The sequence below is a fragment of the Neltuma alba genome, unplaced genomic scaffold (assembly GCF_004799145.2).
Source record: "Neltuma alba isolate B1F8T4 unplaced genomic scaffold, ASM479914v2 tig00012187_pilon, whole genome shotgun sequence".
Lineage (NCBI taxonomy): Eukaryota > Viridiplantae > Streptophyta > Magnoliopsida > Fabales > Fabaceae > Neltuma > Neltuma alba.
Window position 1 is genome coordinate 609,638 of NW_021636728.1, and position 14,839 is coordinate 624,476.

General features: G+C 29.3%; 1 pseudogene; it reads right to left on the bottom strand.

Moving 5' to 3' along the window:
* Positions 1–10,921: 10,921 nt before the first annotated feature.
* On the bottom strand, positions 10,922–14,618 carry LOC114724411 (cytochrome P450 83B1-like; annotated as a pseudogene).
* Between the last annotated feature and the right edge of the window lie 221 nt (positions 14,619–14,839).

The window sequence follows — 14,839 nt, forward strand, 5'->3', positions numbered from 1 at the left end:
TTCCACTATCTGTTAGGACCACTGTTTGCAATCGTTATTATTTAACGAGTGGTCCCCACTTTGTACGACGAAAACTATATGTTTGAATGTCAGTTTTACTTTTGTTTTATACATTGAATGTCCAATGTAACCATGTCTTCGCGTATCTGAATGAATCTTCAACCTGCACAGTGAAGTTATAGCTATGGAGTCAAAGTTCAAAATAAAATCGGCTGGCTTTCATGAAGTCCCTGTAGTGCAGTTAAATGTATCGAGACACACAACAGCGCATGGTAAGATTTGAATCTTGTCCTAAGTTGTTCTGGCTTTGCCGCATGTCTAAACTTCAGATAATATGCTTAAACATTCTAAACCACACTTAGCAGGTGTTTAACTTATGGATTAATTTTTAATGGATATTTTTGCTTAAAAGCTACTCGTGTTAGAACTTAGAAGCTTCAACGTTAAAATGCAAATAGCTTAATGGGAGATAAATGTGTCTAACGGTCATATTATAAGGATATAATCGTAAATGGGCATTCAGGAACAAGAATAAAAGGGGAGCTAGAAGCCAACAACAACGAAAAATTAGGCTATGCTGCCACAGCTGTTAGAGCTCCAAAAGAATTTTTTCCCTCCTTGGGCTTTAGTGTTTATCATATCCGTAAGTAATTGTGGGATAGAGGAGAGTTTTCTAGACGTGCGTATTTGAGTATTAGCAAAATCCCTTCTTTGAGAGAAGATATAGCTGTGCTTCATTATAATTATCATATTATAACCTTGCGCAGAAATAAAGGAGAGTGGTTTTCAAGTATCTGAATCAAACTTATGGGAGATAGGTTCTCAAGTATCATTTGTAAACTTGAGAGAATTGATGCGGCTTCACCAGTGCCCGGATCGAATTAGTGAAATTATAGTGATTCTCAAATACCTATTGCAAACTCGAGGGAAGTTAGTGAATTTGAAAATCTTAGAAAGTTCTCGGGGACTAAATGTAAGCCATCGTAGATTTGGTCGAATTAGTATAAATTCTATGGTGTGAATATCTTTTCATCCACCTAACTTGATATTGCATTTCAGTGATATCTCTTTGACTATACTTCTCCATTCACTTGAGCATTAGGTATGATATCATTATTCATAATTTGAATTTAAGTCTCCTTATCCTCAGTAGTCATCTTTAACTTAGACCTTTTACTGATCTTACACTTTGTTTTATTTCCTCTTAGTGCTGAAACAATTTAAGGTAATCAATTGTGTATGATTTTATATGTACCCAATTTACCCCCTTTTGGGTGTGTAACCTGGGTGTGTCAATCAATCTAACAATTTTGGATAAGGTATAAAAAGTGTAATTCTAGTCGACTTGGACCTATTTTGATTGGGCAGCATTCTAATCTATGAGCTAGAGAACCCCTACATTTAATACTATAATACCAAGCTTAGGGTTTATGTATTTTGCCTATTTCACTTGTACAATTGATTATTATGATGGCGGATCATGGGTTTGTGTGTGCATGGAAACCGCCTTGCTCATGATTGTGTCTGTGTGGACTTGTGGATGACGGTACGCAGGGACAATTATTATCTATGGCGATTGTAATTACTTGGTGGTCATATTGAAATGTATAGTACTGAAATTATGTATGAAATGAAGGATTCAAAGCTCGGGAGAACTCTATTTTATGTATCTCATGTCGCTGTCGTTTTTTCGCTTTAAAATAACGATCAATTCATAGGAAGTGTAATCAACGACACTTAATTGGACAATGTGACTTATAAATTAGAATTCTGTTTATATAAGTTTTCAGAAATTAATGATTAATGCGATCACCATCTTAGATCGAAATAACACGTATAATGATAACCATATCACTAAGTGCAAATAATTTGTGCAATAACGTAAGTTATGACAACAACTAGAGCAGTTTATAATTGATAGAGAGGTATAGTAGATTACACAAGTCCACCTAATATAAGGTAATCACTTTTTTTTTTTCAAAAAAAGATCAATAATATATATTAAATCTGCAGGGGTATGGGGAAATAAGGTAATAGTCACTTTGAAGGACTACCATTCCAAAAATGATACTCCTCTCTTAGAAAATCATAATTCTTTGTCCTTTTGCGAGAGTAGTTTGGTTTGGGCTTCCCGTCACTATAAAAGCAAGAGAAGCAATGTTCAGTAGTTTAAAACGTGGAAATGTTACATGAGGTTTGTTTTCAATACTACCCGAGTCTTATCACAAAAATTAGTTATAAATTCAATTTGATCCTAATTATAAGACCTCTATTCACTTTATCTTTCATATTTATCTGTTTTGCCCTTATATCCACTATGATTATTGCATATGTTAAGGTTTTTTTTTTTTTTTATCAAAGATAGTTCTAATGCACATAATTAACAAGAATACTTTAAAAAATAAAACACCTATTTATTATAAATAATCAATTTAATTAATTTTTTTAATATCTACATATTAGTTATCAAACTCTTATAATAAAGACATAAGGTAGTGCTATACATATTGAGGTGACATTAACATTTAGGAAGTTCACATAATTGTGATGGATAATCAAAGCAATGAAAGCATCAATAAGTGGCATCAAAATAAATAAGATGAAATTATACATTAGTTTTTTCAACTCTAGGTTATGAATAGATAATTTTTTTTAATTTTAAAACCTTACAATCAACTTCACTAAACTCTTAATTACATTTATACAAGCAACTCTCAGTATTAGCTTTGTCATTACTTATCTGCATATATGCTATTATAAATTTTGGGGCTTATGCGTGTGTGTATTTACATAACACTCAAAGTTTTGGGGAGTTATATGCACACTAAAATACAATTTAAGATGGTATATAATTGATGTGGTTGGGGTTTATTCACACAGTTTAGGTGCGTTTATTATTAAATTTTCAAGTTTAAGAGAGTTATATTGTACATATATGATTCAAAATTCAGATGACTTTTATATAATCTGACAAATCAATCATCAATAAGATCCATTGAAGTCCAAGTTGGTCATATAACATTTGAAGTTGTTGTGGATTTTAATAATAGATGAAACATGAGTAGCATTTGCATAATTTTGGCTGGGGATCATCTTCCACGACAAAAGCAAGCGAAATGTTTAAAATTATAGGCACATGTCTACATAATATTTTGTAGAATTCAAATTGCGAAACTTCAACAGAATCTATTCTAATTGGTTAAAGGAAAAGAAAGAAAGCTCTTGAAAGTTTCCCGTTGAACAACAACAGTTTAATTTACTTTGTGTTATAACACTCTATTTTTTAATATAAGTCACCGGCAATATATTTTTATATATCAATAAATATAAAAAATATTTTGACCCAAATAATTATATATACACATATATATTATTAAAATCTAAAAATAAATAATAATTTTAATTTTAATTATCTTTATGACAAAATAATTTTTAAATATTTCCTTTACTATTTATTTTATAATTTTTATTTTTTTTAAAAAATTATTTTTAATATAATATTAATTTTCAATGAAACTAATTTTGGATTTTAAATGGTAAATAATTTTTCATAAATTTATTTTATAAATTTAATTTTTTAATTAACATTGATAAGACATATAATTTAATTATATATGTATATATTACATTATATTATATTATCTATATGTGTTTTGTATATTTGATGAAGACCATTTATAATTAGTAAAAAATATAATTACTCAAAACAAATAACTATTTTAATAAAATCCAATATATTATTCTATTTAAAAAAATTAAATAATTTGAATATATTATAATAGACAACATTCTCCTACTTATATGTGTATAATATATAATTTTTTTTCTGAAAATCTTTGTATATACTATTTGTTTTTATGTTGAAGACTAAAATCAATCTATATCATGAGTTAGTAATTATATTATGATTAAATTTTATTATTTAATAATTAAAATTTAAAATTCACTTGAACATTAATTTGATCTATAATCATAAATTGATGTATTCATATAAATTTATTTTTTGATATTGAATTTCTGTTATATATTACATCTTTCAATATATTTTACATATAATATATAAAATTATTTCTTTTTTATATCAATTTGTATAAGAAAGTTATTAATATTTTTATCATTTTTGTTAAATTGTTATTAATAATCAAGAGGAATTGATTTTAATAAAATAGAAACAAATTTTCTAAAAAATTTGTCTTTCTATCATAATATGTATCTAATGATGAGATGAAAGATGATAATAACTTTGTTAAAACTAACTCCACAAATTTATCAATTTATTTTACAATTAAAAATATATTTAAATCATTATGTTTTTAATTATGTTATTATCTATATTCTTGTAGGATTATAATCTAAAATAATAAAATTTAAAATTCACAATGGAATTGCAACGGAATAGACTTGATGATGGAATTAGTAATGAAAATTCCTATTACAAACAATTTATTTTTCTGTTACAAATCCCATCGCTAAAAATTTTATAATTAAAATTAGTAATTGAATTAGTGATAAAAATTTCTGCTGAAAAAATTTGGTTGCTTATTCCGTAGTTAAAAGTTTACCGACAAATGTTTCAACAGATTAGCCATGAAACAATTTTATCACTAAATTTAGCGACATAATTTTTTTTTTTGGGTAATCTGTTGGAAATTACCAACGAAATGTCGTTAATTCTATTAGTATGCCTCTTCGCTATTATGCCTCTTCTTGACGATGACCCTTGCCACGGCCTCCATAACCCCCCAAACCCACAACCAAAGCCGCCATGTTCATATACTTGGTGCTGTGACGATTATTATCTTTACATACTCAATACTCATCATCATCTTCTTCGTTTCTTTGTTTTGTGATGAAGGATGACACGTAAAACATGATGTGACGGTTTGAAAGAAAGGGCCCAAATTCAAGTATCTGAATCCTTGTTCTGATCACTTATTTAATCCGACGATCAAGATAGATCGCCCAAATTCATGCTTCTCTCTCTTAGTTTCAGATGAAAGGTAAATGAGAGAGAGAGAGAGAGAGAGAGAGACCGGGAAAGAGTTAATGGAGAGAAAAAGGTAAGAGGATAAGGCGTGATGATGTGGTGAAAAATTCAGCATGCATCAAAATTTACGGTGATCAAAGATAGCCATGGTTAAATCAGGACATTTTTATTATGAAAATAAACTTTTAAGATATTTTAGAGCTAAAAAAATTTTGAATATTGAGTGCCCTTCCGTGTACATTTTCAGAGTATTTTAGCATGTTACCTTTATAACAATATAATCAGAAAAGGGGTTGGGAGAAGCAAAACAGAATTGAAAACCGGAATGTCATTTACTCATAGTTAACTTTTGCCTTAAAGTATTTTGATAATAATAAAAGTGTAAGCCAAATCTATAAAATAACAAAAAAATTATATTGCATTATTGCCTTGGATAATGAATTCTACTGAGAAAATGACACAAAAATGATATTTAAATTTGAAAATCCCCATTTGGTCACTTGAATAATAAAAACTTCTATTTGGTTGCACATGAGTGAAATGGGAAGTTTGAAATTTGTTAAAAAGACTAAATTGTCTTTTAATTTTTCTTTTTAAAAAAATCATTAAGCACCCTCATTGATCGACCGGTCACCAGAGTTTCAGCACCAGAGGCCACCGCTTAAGTTAGGCGGCTAGCCGACAGCAATTTTTTTTGTTGTTGTTGAGATGTTTATAGCTCTAATAACACAATTAACAAGTTCTTTAACATTATTAAGAAGTTTAATATAGTAGTTAACAACAGGTTTTTCAGGAAATTCAAAAACTAGTATTTTTACAATTTTAGTATGTGATTAAGAAGTTTTTTTAATACTATTAACAAGTTAAGTATAATAATTAACAACGGGTTTTTTAAAAAATTTAAAAAATTACATTTTTACAACTTCAGTAATACAATTAACAAATCATGTAACGATATTAATAACTCTCATAGCACTATCAACAACTCTAATAACAAGTTATGTAATGAATTAACAACTCTCATAACTATAGTGATTGCTTAATAAATAAAATTTTTGGTTGTATAATCTTTATAGGGAGCTAATATTAAAAAAAAAAATCAATCTTCATGAGAAATTTTGGTAATGGCACTATAATAGTTGTTAATATCATTACATAACTTGTTAATCACATTATTGAAATTGTAAAAATAATACACTTTTTGAATTTTCTAAAATCCCTATTATTAACTACTATATTGAACTTGTTAATAGTGTTAAAAAACTTATTAACCATATTACTAAAGTTATAAAAATACCAATTTTTGAATTTTGTGAAAAACCTATTGTTAACTACTATATTGAACTTGCTAATAACATTAAAGAACTTGTTAAATGTATCACTAAAGTTGTAAAACTGTCAATTTTTGAATTTTCTAAAAAAACCTATTGTTAACCACTATATTAAACTTGTTATTAACGATAAAAAATTTTTTAACCGCGTTATTAAATATGTAAAAATCCTAAAAAAATAGTTGCCGATCACTGCAGCTCTGGTGATTGGTTATTGGTTGGTTGCGGGAACTCCAATGACCGACTGGCTGGTAAGAGGTTTGATAATTTAAGAAAAAAAGAAGAAGACAATTTAGTCTTTTAACAAATTTTAAAATTTCAGTTTAGTCATATGTGACTAAATAGGAATTTTATTATTCAGGTGACCAAATAAAAATTTTTAAATTTAAATATCATTTTTGCATCATTTTTCCAAATCTATGTTAGATAGTAACTATTATCGTAATATTTAGCATTTTTTATATAGATGTATTGAGCTTAACTTACATGATAAAATATTATTTTATGGTATTGTTATATAAATGGTTGAAATTTGGCAGGAAATGAAATTAGGTTTTTTTTCAATTCTGAAATTCAAGGTGAGGGAAGCCAAGGCCCAGCCCATCTAACAATAATGCCAAAAACCATTTTTTGGTTTTTTTTTCCTTAACTTCTATTTTTTTGGCATGAAATCCGTTTAATGTAAAGACATGATGATGAGGACACCTTTAGGCAAGACTATATGCATCTATTAATAACTATATATAAATAATAACATTCATAATTATAAATAATAAAATTCATTTTAAATTTTTAGTAAATTATAAGCCCACAACTTAGTTAATAACAAATTATAAATTTCAATATGATATGACTAGTTTAAATGATGAAAAAAATTGAGGTTGAGGTTGGGCATATGAATTTAGATTTTAGTATGTATCAACTTGATTTTCTAATTTTATTCTAAAATTAATTATAAAATGACTTAGTTATTTAAATATGTGCAATTGATGTTTATATAATGAACAAAAATGTCAATTATGAAATCAAAATAATTATATGTTTAGTAACATATCTAAAACATATAAAAAATTATGAAATTGTTCAGTTATCAGAAAAATATTAATACTGTTACTTTGAAATGAAGTAGGACTAGTAAGTCTATGTCTAATCTAGATTAAAAGAAAAAATTGGAGTGTACCTCTAATATTAGTTTAAGTTTTTAGCATAATTGTTAATATTTTATCTCTAAAGTTTGGTATCAAAGTCAACATGGGGTCTAAATCCCACTTCTATCAAATAACTTTGTTTGTTTAATAGAGCTTGTTTGATAAAAATAGGATTCGAGCTCATATTAGCTCTAATACCAAATGTTAAGAATCCAAACTCAAAATATATCTAAACCCATGTGATTGTTTCTATTTTAAATAAATTATATTATTTATATCTTGACTTGTTATTGATTTTATTTGTATATTGATATATAAAATTAATAATTAATTCATTTAGAACATATCATATGTAACAAATATTATTATTTTTTTAAAATTTAAGAGTTTTTTTTTTTAATTATGTCTATTTAAAAATTTTAGGAATCGTTTTTACTAAGTAAGAGACTGAACATATGTTCTTTTTTCATGTGTATCCTTAACTCTTGCCATTTTATTTTAATAAATTGTATTATTTATATATTAATTTGTCAAGGATGCAAGGACAAGTTTCTTACACCAGACCCAACACTTTAGTGCCGCAAGTTCTTTTCAGACTCTTATTTACATCAACAAGACTAATTATGCAGGCTGGGTTTTTAATCCTTTTTTATATCCTAAATAAGTATCCTATAAATATTTTTCCCCAGCAAGTATCCCACAGTACATCACTTCATAGGAGGTGTTTAACATCTTCAAATATTTACGTATAATATAAATTTAAAATTTATAACATTTACATATTATTTTTATTTATAAGTTATGGATATTATATATATTCATCTAAAGTTTAATATTGCTTCCTCTCCTTAATATAAGACTCAATTAACTAATTTAAGAAGACGAAAAAAAATTAAAAATCACTTAATTATAATATATATGTTACCTGATTTTTCTGAAATATATATATGTATTATTAGGTTATATATCATTTTATAAGTGAGACGAATTAGTTTGGAGAAAAAATAAATATAAATACTTTAAAGTAATTTTTATTTTTTATCTTTAAATTAGTTAATTGGGTCTTATATTAAAAACTGGAGATAGCACATTTTATTCATTTAATTTTTTTACTTTTTTGAATATATGTAACTTTTTTATTTTTTCTTTAAATACTTTTTTCCCACATATTATAAATGTATAAATATTAAAAAAATCATTTTTTCAAAATTATTGAATTATTATTTATCTCATGGGAAAGAATAATAATATTTAACTATATACATGTATATAAAACTACAAATTTACTATGGATTTAGTTATTGAATTTCCATGGTCAAAAGAAAAAGTTATTGAATTTCAACAGCTTCTCAAAGGTATCACTAAGTGCGGATCCATTTTATGTTGTTTGTGTGATCAAGTGACCATTAGAAGGATTTAACCATTGAATTTTATGTATTTCTTTCTGTCTTAAATATAAAACTCATCTTATAATATAATTTATACTATAAAATAAGTATTATATTTAGAGTTGGAGATCGTATCAAGAAAAAAATGTAGGACTGGAGAAACGTATCAAAAGGATGCGTCTCTTTTCCTGCCAAAAAATTTTTGGTAGACACGAACTCAACCGAAGCCTACATTAAACCCTCGACATTAATCTAGGCATCCTGCTTGGGCCCAAGGGACTAGCCGAGTAGGTGCAGTTATTACCACTAAACTCAAGTGATGGGCGGAAGCATATATTTTCCGATATTGTGGATTTATATTCTTTTTGTGGGTTGGGCCGAATATGTGTTCAAGGTCATAAAATAGTGGTCTATAAATTGAGTGCGTAAAGACTGAAGACCAAGTACAGGGAATGTACCAACGGGATTGGGTTTAACAAAAAGAAGTAGTCTCCACAACATAGTAAATCAAGATTCAAATCCTCGTTAAAACAGGTACCCACATTTAGTACTCGATAGTGTCTCAAATAGGATTGCCTCCAATAGAAAAATACTTATATTTTAGCAAAAAAAAAAGTATAGGAGATGTCGTTTTTCCCCCCCTAAAAAAAGGGATCCACAAAATCTAAAAACAATAAAAAAAACAATTATTTTAACATATTAATACTTTTATCTTTAGAAACCAGAACGTTGATTAACCTAGCTGGACATCCACTTTTCGCTTGCTTTGAATTATCATTGTGCTCTGTAAATTTTCTTCTGTAATTGAAGTTCACAGCAAGAAGCTTTTTTGTTTTTTATAAAAACTTGTTAGATATTTAATTAATACTAATATAAGACATTAATTAATTTTGTTTTCAATATTTGTCCATTTTATTTTGAACTAAGTGATTGCAAATGTTAAGGAATTACTACCAAAAAATAATTCAAATGCACATGATTGATTAATGAATGTATTCTAAGAAAAACACTATTCATTTTAAATAACTAATTTGACTAATTTTTTTAACATCCGTAAATTAGTTATATAACTCCTATATTAAATAATAGTAGTATAGTAGTAGTTTATGACAAAAAATTCCACCTTATCGTATTTTTGTACCTTAGGATCTCAAAACGGAGTGTCGTAGCCACTTAAAATCTAATGGCCAGAGTAAATGGATTGAATGAAATCTGGTCTAAAAAAAAATAAAATGATACTATTTATTAGAAAATAAAAAATTAGTATTCCTTCTATCTTAAATGTAAAATCAATTTTATAATGTAAATTGATTTTGTACTAGAATTTATCTTATAAAATAAGTCTCACAATTAAGACTAGAGGAGTACTACTCTATCGTACATGTGTAGTCTTACCTATCTACATTTTACAAGATTAATTACACTATAAAATGAGTTTTTTTTACTTAAAATCAGAACAGTATTACTATGAGGTTCATCTATCTCCTTACCTATCCACGTTCCACATGATCAGGGCTGCAAAAAGTTTGGACCCCGAACATAGGAATTAAAGTATACCCCACTTCCACACCCTAAACTATACATATATGGAATCCAATGGAACCAAATAACTACTTTATTAAATTGAAATAACCGACATAAAATGCTTATGGGCTCCACAGGCTTTTATATTGACCCATTACATATAATATAAGTTAAGCCTAAATAACAATCACTACATACCATCTCCACTCCACTCTTTAATATAAAAATTAGTTGGAAATGATTCTACATATAAAACTCCCAATTTATCTGTTTTAATATTTACTTATTTTACACTAAGGTGATCCCTATGTTGATTGCACCTGATGAGGACTAAGGAGTGACTATCAAAAAGTAATTTAAATATACATAATTAATAAAGATATGTTAAAGAAAATAAGAGTCATATATTACAAATAATTAATTTAACTAATTTTTTTAAATTTGCAAATTTAGCTATTATATTAAAGACGGGAGGAAGTAATACCACTGGATATATATTTACAAGTCTTTACACCCCTCTTCAATTTTGCAACCACACAAGTGTATGGTAAATAACTTGCTTATCATTCCTTGTGCATTAACAGTTGTGACTTATATTTGAAAACATGGGAGTATAAAAAACTGATATTGAGAATAACCTAGATATATATTTACTCCTCCAGTTGTAAATGTAACCCTATGTTTAGGACCGGAGGAGTGATCGCTATGTACTGAAGTGATATGCTGTGTGATTCTTGGCAAGAAGGCAAAGATCATTCTTCTTGTGCATTGTTATTCCTGGTAGGACTTCTGTGTCAATATCTTGCTTCTCAATCCCAGCAGGCAATTCCCAATCAAAAGAATTAACAAGATTTGCAAGTGTAAGCTCCACAGTGACAATTCCCATGCATTGCACGGGACAAATCCTGCGTCCAGCTCCAAATGGAATCAGTTCAAATCGTTCCCTTTATAGTCTATTGAGCAGCTGTAAAATCTTTCTGGATAGAACTCTTCTGCATTTTCCCATGTCTCTGGGTCTCTTGCTATAGCCCACGCATTCACAAACACCAGGGTCTTGGTTGAATCTGGTAGCCCTCCATGTGCATCTTCCATGGATTCTCGTGGAAAAAGTAATGGCGAAGGAGGGAATAGTCTCAGAGTTTCCTTCACACTGCTTTAAGATAAGGAAGCCTCTCCTTCACCACTGCTTTAAGATAAGGAAGCCTCGCAATATCCTCTTCCTTTATAAAATCCCTCTCACTGTACAAATTTCTGATCTCATCTTGGACCTTCTTCATCGCTCTTGGATTCTTTATCAGCGAGGTCATAGCCCATGTTACTGTCACTGCACATGGGTCTGTTCCCGCTATAAATATATTCTGCACCCACGTGAAAAGAAATTGAGTAACCTGGCTACCTCCTGAACCAGTTTGAGAATGAATTTGATCTTAAATATGATATTTTTATTTTTTTTGTCTTCTAAATTTGTAATTATTTTCTAAAAATATGCCTATTAATTATATATGTCTAAAGATATTCACGATTAAAATAGGTTAAGGTGCAATTTTAACAAAAAAGTTTACCGTAAGGAGCACTGGGCACCATAAAGTTTATTTGGGTGCAAAAATATACATGAAGTTGTCAAAAGGGAGCATCTGGCACCATGCCGTTAATGTCCGTTAGTTTACCGTTAGAGGGGCCCAGAAAGTCAGTTTTAAGGTGCATTTTTAACAACAAAGTTTGCTCAAGGGGCATTAGGCACCATGAAATTTACTTGGGTGTAAAAATATAAATGAACTTTGTAAAAGGAAAAAAATAACAAAATTCTTCAACTTTTATAAACATCTATTAATTTTATTCTTTTCGGTCTCACCAAATGCTATATTTTCTCTCTATAAATTTCTACTTCCAAGCCAATCCATCTTTCTCTGATCATAGTCAACACACACCCACCCACTCTCTGTCATGTCGTTTTCTGAGCCTCCAAGCCTTTTATATGTATTTAAGCAAAACACATCTTTCCCTTCTAGGATATGAGGTTCATTACTTGCACCTGAGTCCTACCTCCAGTCCTTAATATAGGATACAATGGACTAATTTGAGGAGATTAAAATAAATAAATAAATTACTTTAAATATTATATTATTTATTTATTTGATGCAATAGCATATAGTACACGATTTCTCTAAAATATTTATATGCATCATTAAATTATATATTAGTTTACAAGCCAAGAAAATTAATTTGGAGAAAAAACAATAAATATAATATTTTAAAGTAATTTATTTATTTATTTTTAATCTCCTTAAATTAGTCCATGGCATCCTATATTAAGGACCGAAGGTAGTACTTGGATGCAAGCAATAAACCTCATATCCTAGAAGGGAAAGATGTGTTTTACTTAAATACATATAAAAGGCTTGGAGGCTCAGAAAACGACATGACAGAAAGTGTGTGGGTGTGTGTTGACTATGATCAGAGAAAGATGGATCGGCTTAGAAGTGGAAGTTTATAGAGAGAAAATATAGTATTTGGTGAGATCGAAAAGAATAAAATTAATGGATATTTATGGAAGTTAAAGAATTTTGTTATTTTTTTTCTTTTACAAAATTCATTTATATTTTTACACCCAAGTAAATTTCATGGTGCCTAATGCCCCTTGATGCAAACTTAGTTGTTAAAAATGCACCTTAAAACTGACTTTCTGGGCCCCTTTAATGGTAAATTGGTAGACGTTAACGGCATGGTGCCAGATGCTCCCTTTTGACAACTTCATGTATGTTTTTGCACCCAAATAAACTTTATGGTGCCTAGTGCTCTTTACGGTAAACTTTTTTGTTAAAATTGCACCTTAACCCTTAAAAATAATACTTTAGAAAAATTAACTCATATTTGTTACAAATAGTTAACTTAACTAATTTTTTAATCTACTTAAATTAGTTATGTATTATTTTCTGTCTTTAATATAACATCTAGTTGTGCATTTAATTTGGTCTTAAATATAAAATTTTAATCATTTTTTTCTCTCATACCTAGTTGCAAGTATTAAAGATTTCATCAAATAATAATTCTGACTAATATACATGATTATTCAGAGTATTTTAAGAAAAATAACGTCTATTTATTACAAATAACTAACATAATCAATTTTTTTAATTTACTTAAATTAATCAATTAACTCTTATACTAAGTATTGAAAGTAATAGACTAATAGCTCTTCTATTAAGTACTTAGTATTAGGCAACTGATAAAAAACGCAGAAGAAATTACCATGAGCAGGGCTTTGATGTGATCCAAAGTGAGATCAAATGTGGTTGAGTGAGAATCCATCGTTTGAAGAAAGATATCAATGATGTCTTGTTGGTCTGTTCTAGGAGTCGTCAGATTCATGTGGTCGTTAATGACTTGCTGGTAGAACATGTCGAGTTGCTTGAAGGTTTTATCCAATCGACTGAGAAGTCCTCTGAGTCGATCAACCCAACCCAACCAAGGAATATAATCTGAGAAGTAAAATTCCACCAACAAGGCCTGAGCTTCAATCAAAAGTCCATGAAATCTGCTTCTCTCACCACTTACTTCATCATCATCATCCACCTCGTACCTCTTGCCAAAAGCAATCCTACAAATCAAAGTGCTTGTAAAGGACATCAATGTCTGGCTCAAGTTGATTACTTTGCGAGAAGCAGCAAACTTTGATAACTTTCGAACCAGTCGAAAAACCTCATCTTCTCGAATGGGACGAAAAGAGTGGATGCGTTTAGAGCTAAAGAAGTGGAGGACGCACAGTTTTTTCATCTCTCTCCAACATTCACTGTGGGGAGCGAAACCCAAGTCTAAACCATTGTAAGACAATTTCCTTTGACCAAGCAGGGATGGTCTGCTAGCAAATACGAGGTCGTGGGTCTTCATGACTTGTCTGGCTATTCTGGCAGAGGAAACAACTATGGCGGGCTTGATGCCAAGGCGCAGGGACATGAGAGGACCATATTGCTGGGAGAGATGCCATAAAGAACGATGTGGAGCAGAGTTAGGAAGTTGGTGAAGATTGCCTATGAGAGGAAGACCAGAAGGACCTGGTGGGACATGAGCTCTGGTTCTTCTTGTTGTTGTGTGGATAAGAATGATGAGGAAGATGGATGAGAAGAGAATGAGAAGTAGAACCATCTTAGATGCTTTATTCTAAGAGGTTCACAAGTGGGATTGATATAATGGTTGGAATATATGAACCATAATGGTGGTTTTGGTCATTTCTGAAACAGAGGACCACTTTGGCACATTCCTCTGTTCAAACTTCTGGCTTCCCCTTATCAATTGGGTCTTTGATTTTTTCCTATAAATTTTAAATTTGAGAAGAACACCCCGGGAGATTATGCTTTTGACTCTTTTAAATCCTCTTGCTCCTCTAGGCAGAGCACCTTTTGTGGAAAATCTCGCTTAAGATTAAACAATAATGGTTGAGATGTGCTGATGTATAAATATAAA